This window comes from Carlito syrichta, unplaced genomic scaffold (assembly GCF_000164805.1).
Source record: "Carlito syrichta isolate Samal-C Ts95f unplaced genomic scaffold, Tarsius_syrichta-2.0.1 Scaffold301730, whole genome shotgun sequence".
In the NCBI taxonomy this organism is placed as follows: Eukaryota; Metazoa; Chordata; class Mammalia; order Primates; family Tarsiidae; genus Carlito; species Carlito syrichta.
The window spans coordinates 138,897-151,152 of record NW_007245826.1 but is presented as its reverse complement, the minus strand read 5'-3'; the positions used below and the strand labels follow the sequence as shown (position 1 = coordinate 151,152).

Here is a 12,256-nt window from a genome sequence, read left to right as displayed (position 1 = left end):
TGAGTGGCTGGGCCGAGCACGTGATACTCCCAGCCGGCCTCTGGGGCCCTCTGGGCGTCTGAAGCTGAAATCAACATTTGCCTCTGGCAGAAAAACGAGCTTGTTAGTTTCTGCCTCCTCAGACCCTCTACCCAAAGGAGCAAGGGATTTCGGTAGCGTTTTAATTTTATGTCTCAGAATCTGAAAGCACAAGGTAAGTTGCCTACCATTCAGAAAAAAACAAACATGAGAGAAGTGACCTAGAAAACCACACTGCCACGCTGTTGATTTTTAAAATCTAGTGTTGAAAAGAATTGATTGCTGTGAGAGGCAAGTGCTGTATTTATCCCCAAATTAGAAATTAACCTTCTGAACAGAAATCTGGTAATTTGTAGAGAATGGCGGTACAAGGGCAAGGGTTAAGTGTAGAAGGACACGAAAGCTGCTGGAATAAATAGCAAGTAAACTTAATTCCAGCCTGTTTGTAAAACAATCTTTTTCACTTCGCTTTCAGGGATGTGAGAGCAAAGAGAATGTTAAAATTGTGATTTTAACTCGTGAAAGTAAACAAATCTATTTGAAATTGGAATACAAATAAAAAGTTTCTGCTTTTGTCCTTTTACATTTCAAAAGCGTTTACGTGTTTTGGCAAAAGAAAAGTTTATATGTGCACTGCTTAAATTTGAAATACGCGATTTCAAATATATGAAATGATCACAGATGGAATTTTCTAAAGGCTTTCTAGGCAAGCCTGTTTCAGTTGTGGATAAGAAATATTGACATTGTACATATTTTCTATGATAGTATGACTCACTTCAGAATGTGATAAAAATTAGAAAATGTGAAATAATGATTTATTGTAAATTTACTCTTTCATGTCTGAGAGATTAAACGCCTTGCTAGAAAATGTAAGAAAACAAACACAAACACAGAGACAGTCATGCTCACACAATAGTGCTTATTTTAAATCATCAAATATTCAAGTAGGTAGTAAAAATATGTGATTTCATCATTTTTTTCTTTGAAAAACAAGAATGAATACAGGTATTGAGAGTAATTAAGGGGCAGCCCCTTCGGGTCCCCTCCCACTGTGGGAGCTTTTGTGTCCTCTTAATAAATCCTGCTTTCTCACTTAAAAAAAAAGAGAGTAATTAAAACATTATTCATCTGTGTAATTAGTATAATATTCCATAATGAGTTGCTTCAAATTAAAATATTTGATATAATAGTTGACATACGATTTGAAACATGAAACTTCTATGGAAACTATGCCCATGCACACTGTATTCTGTGTCCTTTTGATTTGTACAAAATATATTTATTTCTCCCACTGCATTTGATAAATACTGGCTTTAAAATACAACACGAAATTGTATTTCCTTTCATGATAATCCCCTTATTGCTAGTTCTTTTTGCAATCCTATTACTCGCTGGGAGCCTGTAATAATGTGGATTTCTTCTGTGTGCTGTCTGTTTCTCGTGATTCTTCGTGCAAAACCGGGCAAGGCGCACACGTCCAGCGCATCACCCTAAGGGGAGGCCAGGGCGGCCTCGCGACCCTCATCTTCTGGGACCTCCAGGGTCTCCCCCACCCCGCGCCGCCCCTCTCTGAACCGTCACGTGGCAGCGTGGGCCCCGCCCCCGGTGACGTCACGGAGCCTGCAGCCTTCGTGCTGAAGAAAGGATGCTCTAGGATGCTGGCCAGGTGGGCGGCCTCCGGCACGATGCAGCACTGCAGGTAAGGGGCGCGCGGCGCCCGGACGCCCTCCCCGCGCCCTCCGCGGCGTGGGCATGCAGGGGAACCCCGGTCCTCGGGCCTGCAGGCCCGCTGCGCCCCCAGAAACCGAAAGTGGGGCCTCTGGCCGGTGCATGCACCCAGCGGGGAGTGGGTGGTGGCTTGGGGCAGTCCCACGCGTGACTTGGGGTCTTGGCGTGCCCACCCCGAGAAAGTGGGCAGGGGCCAGGCAGGAAGATAGGGGCCTCTCGCTCCTGAGGGGAAAAAATCTTGGGGTGACCACGCTGCATGCATTCTAAGGAGAGAGGGGCTTTTGAGAGAGGACTGTCAACTGTTTTCCCACTGTCATTGTATGCTTCTTAAATAATGACATATTTACTAATTACAGGGGTTTGCCCTCCGTAATTAGCCGCATTTCTTTCAAAGCAAAACGTGCTGGGAAATGGAAACTTCTTGGTTAGCAATTTAAGAGCTAGATGTGCAATCTAAATCAACTTGCATTATATTGCAGGGTTGCAGCATTTAACAGGCATAGATCAGAAATGTATTTTTTCTTCCAGGTGTTTTAAGTAGATGTAAAAATAACAGTATCCAATAAAATAAAATAAATTGTAGCCTCCACAGATAACATGTGAGTGTGAAAGACAATTACATCCCTGAGAGCAAAATGATCCTTAGCAGGGGGTGGGGGTGGGGGTGGGGATACACCAAAACCCAAGAATTCCCATGTTCCCTTTAATGCCCTTGCTGAATACTGAGCTTGCTGAGTGAAGGGGCTTGGTGACTCAGCGGCAGATGGAGGGGGTCAGATGACTCTTCAGTTCTAGCTTAACAATGGGGGGAGGTTAATGGATTCTTTCAAGATTGCCTGATCTGTGTTTACATTCCTTTCTTGTGTGGGAAGGAAACTGTAGCCAGGACATGTGTGGGCACCCTTAGGAGGAGTATGTGGCATTCCTTCCCATAAAACCTGACCCTTCTGGAAGCCTTGGTGTCAGTAAACTACTGGAACTCACATCAGGATTACTTTGACCTACCAGCAACTTTGAGGGGCCCTGTCAAGGAATGCTATTTTCATCAATAATGGAAGAAGGCATTTCTTTCAGAGTTGGACACCCTGATGTATTGCTGCAGTAATTTAGTAATTTATTTATGGCAATGTTCTTCCTTGGGTGCAGGTTGTTTACAAGAATTAAGATTCCCAGGTCCTCCCAGTCCTTTCTCTCCCAGTCCAATTCTACACAGAGCAAAGCAGGGGATAGAGTCCCATGTGAGATGAGGATTCCACTTCTGGCTTGTGACTGAGTAACCTTGGGCAAGTCACTTTGTATCTTTGGGCTTGAGCTTTCTTTTCCTCAAAGTAACAAAGAGATTTAGTTCAGGGTTTTTCAACCTCCAGGCTGTTGGCATTTGGGGCCAGATAACTCTTTGTCGTGGTAGCAGCCCTGTGCATTGTGGGATGTTTAGCAGCATCTCTGGCCTCTGCCTACTCCATGCCAGTAGCAAACTGCCTCCCCCCCGCCCCTAGTTGTGACAGCCAAAAATGTCACCACACATTTCCAAATGTCTCCCGAGGGCTTCATTGCTCCAGGTTGAGAACCACTGATTCAGATGATCTCTAAATGTTCTTCCGGCTCCAACATTCTAGAATTCATTTTCCTATGGTTTGTTTGATGCCAAACCCTTGGTCAGAAATTGTATTCCCTTTCATGATGTCATACATATTGGGAAATACAAAGTGAAGGTCTTTTTATGTTGTGAGTTTCCAGAAATAGCTTCTGTCAAAAGGGAGAGGAGGCTGTTGATCCGCCATTTGTAGGTGGGAACCTAGCTTGGCAGAAAGGAGAGTGTTATAGAAAGAGAAAAAAAAAGCACTCGATGAACGTGTACTGAAACCTGCTGGGACTGCCGTGCTCAGCAGACCTGCAGTATGTCACTGTACACATGCACTCGGTCCCTGGGGTAGACCTAGCAGTCAGAGTCCATTTCCTTGTCTGCAAAAGCGGGAATAACAGTGTCTGCTCGGAGGTGTGATGAGGATGAAATGAGATGACATCTGGTGCTGGCACCGGTTGTGATGAGGACGAGGTGATGGTGATGTCTGTGCAGCTAGGAGGCCAGCACAAACTGCCTGCCTGTACGACCTGCGACTTGGATACTCCTTCAGGTGGTGACAGTCACATACTTTAAGCTTCAGTACAGGCCTTGAATTTAAAAATCCAGCTTTGTCACTTGTCAGGGTGACTGTGGCTGCATCACTCCACCTCCCAGAGCTGTTGGCAGATCTGCAAAATGGGCTAGCTGTACTTGCTGCTTCTGCTTCCTTGGCTTTTTGGGAGATGGATGTAAGTGGGTCTACAGGCTGGGAAACTCCTGAGAGACATGAAGCAGGAAGGCAGTGGTATAGCAAGATGTGGGACTTGTTTACTGTGTATATGTGGAGGGCAGGTCGCTTAGAATGGCCAGAAAACATTGCCGTGTCCCCTAGGTCTGGGACCTTGTTATATCCCTCCCATACATTCTTTTGCTGCCAGGTCTCTCTCTCTCTCATCTTTCCTGGCCCCATAAACATTGGTTTCCTGATGGTTAGGAAAGCCCTCATAGGGGAGGTTGGCCTTCAGTGGGAAAGAGCCTCTGTGCAGTAGGCGCGGCAGAAGCAGTTACTTGGTCCTCTCCCCCTAGGTAGCTGTCCTCACAGGCTGCGTTCTGTATCCCAGAGCAGGGCCCCCTAGGCTCCCATGTGCCTCAATGTGACTTGGTGCTCACTGGGAGCCCCCTGGTTTTGCCTCTTAAACAAGTCAACATGATGAAAGAACATTTTAAAAAAGGGTGGAGGGGTATTCTCTATCAAATGAAACAACCTGTGGCCCTTGATTGGATCTTGGCCTGAACAAACATATGTGATAGGCATTTTGGGGACACTTGAAGCCATTTTGATGTGACTGGCTTTTAGATGACATGAGGGGACTACTGTTGCTTTGATTTGACATGATGGTCTGTGGTGTGGTTGGCAGCCCCTCAGATGGACGCAGTGCTCTCCAGCCCCCAGTGGCAACAGCTTCGTATCATCTTGTCCCTGTGGGTCTGGGCTGGACCTAGTGATTCACTGCAAATGAATGCACAATACAGTGTCAGGGATGGGTTGGTACTTCCAAGATGGGTGTGTCAGGGGACTCTGACTTCCGCCTTGGGTGTGTGTTCTTTTTTGGAGGATCACTCTGAAGGAGGAAGCCACCATGTCTGAGCATTTCTATGGAAAGGGCCATCTCAGGGGAGCTCCAGGTGCCTGGATCACATAGGCCTGAGCCCCATGCCCCCCACTTGCCCCAGAGGTCCTCGACCTACTTGCTTCCTCCCCACCCCTCAGCCTTGCCGTACCAGAGTGAGGGGTTTAGTGGTGATGGCTTGTCTTTTCTCCCATTCCTGCCTTCCTCCTCTGGCATGGCAGCCATGGGGAAGGTCTTGTTATCGAACCTTTTCACACCCACATTTTCAGTAGCAGCTGGAGAGACATGTACCTTTCTATATGCAGGGTGGATTTTCTTTATCATATTTTTAAACGTTTTTATTGAAATGGGAATACATGCACATAGTGGAAATGTCAAGATTCTGCCAAGAATACTGTCTCCTTTCCATTCCTGGTCCTCCAATTCCCCTTCCAAGGACAACCACTGATAACCTTCTTAGGTATTGTTCCAGAAATCGTCTGTGCAATATGCCCATCTGCATAATTGCATATGTCACTCCCCTCTTTTTTTCTTCATTGGGATAGAATTTATGCAGAATAAATGCATGGGTCTTAATTTGGTTGATTTTGACAAACCAAGACAGAGAACATTACCAGTATCCCCACAGGGCCCCATCTTGCTCCGTTTTAGCTAAACTCTCTGGCAAGAGGCAACCACCATTCTGATTCTGTCAGCACCATTTCCCTGTTCTTGAGCGTCACATACACGGAGTTATACATATCCGGCTTCTTTCACTCAGCATGATGCATCCATGTTTTTTCGTGTGGCAGCGATCCATTCCATTTTCTTATAATCAGCACTTGGAGAAAAAAAGTAAGAGCACTCAAGACACCTGTTTCTCTTTCTACTCAGCATGTCACAGTGTGTCCCATTGTGTAGGCAGAATGGCCACTTATTCAACCAATCTCCTGTTGGCAGATGTGTGGATTAGTCAATCTTCTTGGAAAAACTTGAGAGAGGAAAAGATCCTCTGGGACTCATTAAATGAGTAGAACTTCTACGTTGGAAGTGAGCTTCAAAATCAAAGCCACCCATATATTTTACATGTGGGTAGTAGATGTCCAGAGAGTTGAGTGACCCATCCAAGGTCACATGACTGATAGTGACAGAGCTGGAAGACAACTGAAGTCTCTCGATGTCCTGTACAGAATGTTCTTTTTTTCCACTCTAGGTTCTGGGAAACCAGGGACCATGTTTGCCTTATTCAGTACTGTAAACACAGCATGTAGCCCAAAGCACCTAGTAGGTGTTCACTAAGTATTTGTTGAATGAAAAATAAGTGAAACAGTATCCTAAGAAAAGACCAACAATATCATGAGAACTGCAAGGGCATGTTCATAAGACAAGAACCTCAATGCTCATTCATTCATTCACTCACTCATTCACTTCCTGGATTACTTCATTTGGCAAATATTCCTTGGGTCCCTGCTATGTGTCTAGGCCAGGGCTTCTCAACCTCGACACAATGCACAATAGGGGCCAGGTGATTCTTTGTTATGGGGGGATGTTCTGGGTGTTGTAGGGTATCAAGGAGCATCCCTGGCCTCTAGCCACTAGATGCCAGTAGCATCACCCTTGATGGGTGGCAGCAAAGGAGACACATGTGCTGAGTATGACACCTGAAAGCCCTCTTTCCAGTATCCTGTTGTGGATGAAATCTCCCGAGCCATCAGACCACTAGTGACCCGTGATTGTAGGGGCATGGCAATACCCTCACTCAGCTATACTTGCTACCCTCCCACCCAGCTCGTTCATTCCTGCCACTGGGTCTCTGAACTGGCTGTTCTCTGTGCCTGCGGGGCTCAGTCCCCGCACCTGTTCCCTTGTCCCCTTCTCTGAGCAGCTGTTTCTCATCTCCCAGCACCTGTCTCTGTCGCATGCCCTCCGGGATGCAGTGCACCTGCTGGCCCATGGGTCTTTGTACCATTCTTGAGAGCAGGGAACACACTGTCGGCTGAAGTGAATCTGTGTGTGAGACCAGAACCTCCTTGCAGAGGTGACTCGAAACCCTCTTGAAACGGCAGAAGAGTCTTGGAAGGCTTGGGTCAAGCCCTTGACCTGCACCAGGGATGGCATGGTGGCAAGAGCAGGGTTGTGAAGGAGAGGCTGTGGGTGGGTGCCTCCTTTAGAGGATGGTGTCCGTCCTCCCATCCACAGCAGTTGGGATGTCCAGGGTGGATTTGGAGGTTTGCTGACGTGAAAGCCATCTCAATGCCTCATTTCCTCCCTGGGGAGGCCTGTTCCTTGCCCTGGGTGCTGGACCTATGGTTCCTCTCTGTGGTCGCCTCACTGGGGCTTGCCCAGCAGTTTCATGAGGGCTCTTGACCTGACTGTGTCTTCCTACCTCTTGGCTCTTTGTTTTCCTTATGGGTTTATTTGGCTAAATGTGAACGTTATTTTTTTCCCTGCACTGTAGCCCTTGGAGTCGCTGGTTGGGTTAAAAGGACTTTGTGGTTAGTAGCTAGGAGGGCCAACCACCACAGTGACAGATGGGCTATTTTTCCTCTTAGCTTAGTCATGGCTTGCCCCAGCTCCCCTTTCCTCCCAAACATGAAAATTGGCTGAAATGTCAGCCCTCACCTTGGCTACAGTGGCCTTGTTCTTGTCCCTGTGGCATCCAAGGACATCAGGAACAGCACATCAAAGCCATTTTTAATGCCTTCCTGCGATTAACCTTTACAAAATTGCTAGTCAGGAGTGTCTGGGGGGGGCAGGGAGGGGAAGGGAGGTGGGATTAACGGTAGTCAATATCTGTCTGGGGACGGGGGGCACACCTCATCAACAAGAGTACCTACACAATGCATATTTGTATACCTAACCCTTAACTGTACCCCACAATTTTACAATAAAAAATATGCATTAAAATAAAAAAGAAATGTCTATTTCAAATTTTTTATTCGTGTAGGGGTATACTTCAGGTAAGCAGAAAACAGATTGTTGTGGAGAACACCTGACAGGAAATGGTCAAGGGAAGGCCAGGGTGAGGAGGTCCCAGAAGAGTGAGGTATTTTCTACTAGCACTGTCTTTAGCAGCTCTCGTGGGGTGAATTGAGTCCCTTCCCACGTTTATATGTTGAAGTCCTAATCCTCAGTACTTCAGAATGAGACCTTGTTTGGGGATAGTGTCTTTACAGAGGGAATCGGGTTGAAGACGTCATTAGGATGGGCCCTAATTCAATATAGCCGGTATCCCTATAAGAAGAGATTTAAACACAGGCAGGCGCAGAGACTGTGAGAGCAGACGTAGGGAGAAGATGGCCAACTACAGGTCAAGGAGAGAGGCCTGGAAAAGATCTTTCCCTCAGAGCCCTCGGAAGGGACCCACCCTGCTGCCATCTTGATCTCAGACTTCTGGCTTCCAGAACTAGAAGACAACATATTTCTGTCATCTGAACCACCCAGTTCATGGTACCTTGTGATGGCAGCCCTAGCAAAATCATACAGCAGTGCTTCTTGTGGATATCTTAGAGGGTAACCCAGGTGTTTTTAATTAGGCTTTTTTGGTACAGTTTAGGAGAAACATGGCCACTAGTGCCCTCTCAATGGAAGCAAGTAGCTGTGTATCCTGAGATGACAGGCCTGTTTGCTGTTGTGGAAGAAGGCCCTCGGGACTGGGCTTGAGCCAGCTCTCCCCTCACTGTCCGTGAGACTTATCCTTTCCTCTGCCTCAGTTTGCTTATCTGTAATGTGGGCCTGAGGGTGACAATACTTAATTTAAAGGGGGTCAGTGGCCCTACTGACTTAATACCTGTGGGGTGCTTAGAATGGCTCCAGGTATACCACAAGGCCTGTGTAAAGTTGATACTGTTATTATGGGAAGGAATCACTGAGGTCAATTCTAAATCCTTGGCTCTTGGAACAAGCAATACAGACACCTCCTGGTCCAGTTGCCTCCCCCTCCTGGGGCAGGGGTGTGAAAACACTGAGGCTATTGTGTCACCCAAAGCCACACACAGTTGGCCTCATCCTGTTTCCAATAAGTGGGCTGGGTTTCAAAATGGGATGAATGGTTGCATGGCCCTGAGGCCATAGGAGCCCTGCCATGGCCATGCACCAGCTGCCCAGTCCTGCACACTAGTTGAAGGAGCACAGAGAGTTCGGGGGGAACAAAAAAGGAAGTACCTTTGTTGGCTCAGGCAACATTTTGAAACAGGCAAAGTTTCTTTCTGCCCATTCTTTTACTCTGAGCTTCCCTCTCTTTGAAACTTCTTGGTCCTGTGGCCCTCAGTCCCTTGCTGGGTGGCTACCAGCAAGTCCCTTCACTGTCAGTACCTCTATGCCTTCTCCCTTCTGGGGAGCCCAGCCTGGTGTTTGAGTTAGCTGAAGTGGGGGAATGAATCACGGCCACCTCACCATCTTGAAGGTGTCTGCATTTTTAAAAGCAAGACTCCATAGTTGGCAAATGAATTTGAAATTTCTGGGGTTTCAGGCAAGGCGGAAGAAGGAGGTGAAAAGCTTTGACTGGTGTGGGAGCCAGCCTCCAAGATGGACCATGATGATTCTGCCTGGGTTTTCATGACCATGTGTAGTCCCCTTCCAGTTGAACCACTCAGGGCTGACTTGTGGCACCACTGGGATACTGTGGAAATGATGGTGTGTGACTTGTAAGGCTATAGATCCACAAATGGAACATGCCCAGCTCCCAGAAGCTACCGCATGTCCCTGCCCAAAAGTACTGCTATCCTGAATAACACCACAGAGTCCTTTTGCTTGCTTGGAATTTTGTAGTAATGGAATCACGGGTTCCTTTGTGCCTTCTTTCTCTGCATCGTTTTTCATTCGGTGTTTAGGCTTGTGAACTGCATCCTTGTTACTGGATGGAGTGGGACTCTGTGCGTCCTCATAGCCATATGTAGTTTAATGGTTTTCTCTGTTTGCAGTGTGTCTTTTTTTCTGCTTATAGGATATCCTCTTTTCCACTAGATTTAACAATTTGATTATGATATGCCTTGGTATAGTTTTCTTCATTTGTTTTGGGCTTGGGGTTTGTTGAACTGCTTGTATCTGTGGGAGTATAGTCTAAAAGTTTAAATCTTTATGTAGAACAGGATTTCTTGTAGTGAATGTTCTGGTCAGTGTATCAAAATTTATTTCAGAGAAACTTCTGGAGAGAGTTTAAAGAAATTTTTAAAATTTACTTTTTATTTTTATTTTTAGAAATATGATATGGGGTCTCGCTACATTGCCCAGGCTGGCCTCAAACTCCTGGGCCTCAACCCTGAGTAGCTGGGACTACCAGTACTGCTGTGCCCAGCTTATAGGGATTTAAAAGTCATTCTCCCTCTCTTACCTCCTTTACTTGGGTAAGAACAGGGAAGAAGGCTTAGTCTCCTTGGGCTGCTCAAGGAACTGTCAGATTGTGGTACTTTTAGCCTCTGTTATGGGTTCAGCATCCACTTCCACAGGCCTCATCAATTCTGTGTCAGATGTCTGTGGCTGGAGATCAGCCAGGGCATTCTCCAGCTGAACTTAGGATGTGCCTGTCTTTGTCAACCCAACTTTTTTTGAAAATTAATGAGAAAAAAAACCAAGATGAATTTAGAAGTTTAAAAAAAAAAAACCCAACTAATAGGAAAAAGCGTTATGCCCTTCAGACATGCACTGCTACAAATTATAAAACGGATGGATGATGGCATGTGTTTTAAAATCATCACATTTTATTTTATATGTCCAATGACTTCAGATAAGCTTACACAGTCTTCTTGTCCCCTGTATTTATGGTCAGATAAAACATCTTTCTTATTTTGATTCTGAATGTATTTACACAGTGAGGTCCAAAGCATTTAGCTGAACACTTGATAGAGTTTCATATCTACAGTGGATTTTTGTTTGTGTGTGTGTGTGTGTGTATATATATATATAATTATTTTTTTTTGAGTCAGGGTCTCACTCTATTACCCAGGCTGGAGTGCAGTGGCATGATCATGGCTCACCACAGCCTTTACCTCCTGGGTGCAGGCAGTCCTTCCACTTCAGACTCCTGAGTAGCTACAGGTGTGTGCCATCATGCCTGGCTAATTAAAAATAATTTTTTTGTAGAGATGGGGTTTCGTTATGTTGCCCAAGTTAGTCTCAAGCTCCTGGACTCAAGCAGTCCTCTTGCCTCAGTCTCCCAAAGTACAGGGATTACAGGTGTGAGCCACGGTGCCTGGCATTGGATATAGTGTTAATAACATTCTGTGGAATAGAGGTGGAATACACGGCTGGCTAAGCCTTTTTGGACATTATTACTATAAAACAGGGTTCAGCAGACACTTCCTATGATACAGGTCCACACAGTAAATAGGGATGAGTAGCACAAACCTCTGCCCTCTATGAGATCCCAGCCAAATATGGGAGGAAGCAAATTTGTAAATAATTATCTGAACAAAATGCACTTTCTAAATAAGATTGATATTAAAATAATAATATGGCTGGGCGCGGTGGCTCAAGCCTGTAATCCCAGGACTTTGGGAGGCTGAGGTAAGGTGGTTGCCTGAGCCCACAGGTTCGAGAACAGCCTGGGCAACTTGGCGAGACCTCATCTTCACAATAAATCTAAATATTAGCTGAGTGTGGTGGTGTGCACCTGTAGTTCCAGCTACTGGGAAGGCTAAGTCGGAAGGATTGCCTGAGCCCAGCGGGTCGATGCTGGGGTGGCCGTGAGCGTGCCACTGCACTCCAGCCTAGGTGAAGGAGTGAGACTACAACTCAAAAAAAATATAAATAATATTAGAATATTAGTGATGAGAACACAATGGGAAGGATGCAGGTGATGACATGAGTGGAGAGTAGGAAGGGAACAAAGGTTATACTAGACCAATGGCTGTGAAAGTGCAGCCCCAGGACCTGGGAGCTTGTTAGAAATGCAGATTCCCTGGCCCCACCCCAGGTATGCTGGATCTGGAGCTCTGAGGGTGGGGCCTGGCATCACCAGGCCTCCTGTGTGTCACCAGCCTTCCTGGTAACGCTGCTGCATGCTCACATTTGAGAACCCTTGGTCTAGTGGATTACTGGTGAACCAGTGATCAGCCACCAGTGTTCTGTTGGGGGCTTATGACAGGCCACTTTGGTGGTCAGGTTGTCTCTAACTGCCAGAAGCCTCAGCACAGCTTCGACCCTTTTACTGAGGTACTGTTCATTGTTGTGACTGATAAAGTGTACCAGGGAGTTCTTCTGAACTCTTCCATGGAAGGAATTTTTTACTTGCCCCATTAGTACAACGTACCCATTTTTTTCTTTGATAGTTTGTGCTTTGGGTCATTTCTGATAACTCTTTGGCCCTAGTCCATGAAGATTTTACTCATTTGTATAG

At 46.2% G+C, this 12,256-nt stretch overlaps 1 protein-coding gene across 1 annotated transcript in view; it reads left to right on the top strand.

The window, feature by feature from the left end:
- Nucleotides 1-1,476: 1,476 nt before the first annotated feature.
- Nucleotides 1,477-12,256, top strand: part of CLCN4 (chloride voltage-gated channel 4) — a 73,192-nt gene continuing 62,412 nt past the window's right edge. The window contains exon 1 of the mRNA XM_008055153.2: nucleotides 1,477-1,717. The gene's annotated coding sequence lies outside the window, so the exon portion shown is untranslated. The remainder of the gene's footprint in view (nucleotides 1,718-12,256) is intronic.